This window comes from Notamacropus eugenii, chromosome 6 (genome assembly GCF_028372415.1).
Source record: "Notamacropus eugenii isolate mMacEug1 chromosome 6, mMacEug1.pri_v2, whole genome shotgun sequence".
Taxonomy (NCBI): domain Eukaryota; kingdom Metazoa; phylum Chordata; class Mammalia; order Diprotodontia; family Macropodidae; genus Notamacropus; species Notamacropus eugenii.
This window is the reverse complement of record NC_092877.1, coordinates 340,638,232-340,640,221: the sequence shown is the minus strand read 5'-3', so window position 1 is coordinate 340,640,221 and position 1,990 is coordinate 340,638,232. Positions and strand designations below refer to the sequence as shown.

Sequence of the window (1,990 nt, the reverse complement as noted above, 5' to 3'; positions counted from 1 at the left end):
GAATTAGAATAGGCAATGAGGAAACAAAACTATCACTCTTTACAGATGATATGTTGTACTTAGATAATCATAGAGAATCAACTTAAAAAAACTACTTGAAATTATTAGCAACTTTAATAAAGTTGCAGGATTCAAAATAAACCCACACAAATCATCAGCATTTCTATATATTACCAAAAAGTTCAACAGCAAGAGATAGAGAAATTCCATTTAAAATAACTGTACATCCTTTCTGTCTGAGCTGTAGCAAAGGGCTGTGTGCAGGTGGCAGCAACTTCCCCAGCTTTCATCCCTCTCTCACCTGGCTTTCTTTCTCCAACTCCAACACCTTCCCCCTCGGTATCCATGACAGAACAGGCCATCTCCTTTGCCAAGGAATTCCTGGCCAGTGGCATCGCTGCTGCTATCTCCAAGATGGCAGTGGCCCCCCATCGAGAGAGTTAAGCTGCAGTGCCGCATGCAAGTAAACAAATTGCGGCAGATAAGCAGTACAAAGGCATTGTGGATTGTATAGTTTGAATTCCCAAGGAACAAGGGGTGCTTTCCTTCTGGCGGGGTAACTTAGCAAGTGTCATCAGATATTTCCCCACCCAGGCCCTGAACTTTGCCTTTAAGGATAAGTATAAGCAGGTGTTTTTGGGAGGAGTGGACAAGCACACACAGTTTTGGAGGTATTTTGCTGGCAATCTTGCCTCTGGTGGTGCAGCTGGAGCCACTTCTCTCTGCTTTTTCTACCCCTTGGATTTTGTGGCAGCTGATGTTGGGAAATCTGGCGCTGAGAGGGAATTCAAAGGCCTGGGAGACTGCCTTGTGAAAATCACTAAGTCTGATGGAATCCGTGGCTTGTATCAAGGTTTCAATGTCTCAGCGCAGGGTATCATTATCTATAAAGCAGCTTACTTTGGCCTCTATGATACAGCAAAAGGTATGCTCCCAGATCCCAAGAACACTCATATTGTGATAAGCTGGATGATTGCACAGTGACTGCTGTAGCAGGTATGGTTTCTTATCCCTTTGATACAGTAAGGTGGTGAATGATGATGCAGTCTGGGCACAAAGGAGCTGATATCATGTACACTGGGACAATTGACTTCTGGAAGAAGGTTGCTAAAGATGAGGGTGGCAAAGCTTCTTCAAGGGTACCTGGTCCAATGTTCTTAGAGGCATGGGTGGAGCTTTCATGCTTCTCCTGTATGATGAATTGAAGAAAGTAATCTAAGTATATCCTAACTAAGGAACCAGTGAATGTAGATCATGTAGAATACTTAACCATACTTAGCATTTTGGACCATTGACCTTCAAGAAATTCCTGTTGTCTTTTTATCCAGACCAGATCATGTTTTGTTGGGGAGCCAGAAAAAGCTCTTAGAAAAAGGGACTTCTTTATTGTGATCCATTATTCACACAGTGGAACTGATGATGATTCAGTATATTGATTATATGGTTTTTGGGAAAATAACAGTTTCTGTGGGTCCAAGGAGGCAGATCAACTTAGACCATCTAGTTTAAATGCTCTTTTGTAGGACCATAAATTTGTGTTTAAGTATTTATTTAAAAAAATCATGTCTCTCATTTGTACTTAAGCACTATATATACTATTTTGCACAGCTGACTATTTGGCAGTTATGATGATCTGTGTTGGGCATTCTGCTATTAAACAATAAATACACAGAAGACTCTAAAAAAGTAAAATAAAATAAAATAACTGTACACAATATAAAATACTTGAGAGTCTGCCAGTCAAGACAAACACAGGAACTATATGAACATAACTATAAAACACTTTTCACACAAATAAAGTTAGATTTAAACAATTGGAAAAATATTAATTGCTCATTGATAGGCTGAGCCAGCATAATAAAAATGACAATTCTACCTAAATAAATATATTTATTCAGTGCCATACAAAACTATCTAAAGATTATTTTATAGAGATTTATTTTATTTTATTTATAGAGATTTATTTTTATAGAAAAAATAATGACAGAAT

At 38.3% G+C, this 1,990-nt stretch overlaps 1 pseudogene; it reads left to right on the top strand.

The window, feature by feature from the left end:
- Positions 1-345: 345 nt before the first annotated feature.
- Positions 346-1,363, top strand: LOC140511702 (ADP/ATP translocase 3-like; annotated as a pseudogene).
- Positions 1,364-1,990: the final 627 nt, after the last annotated feature.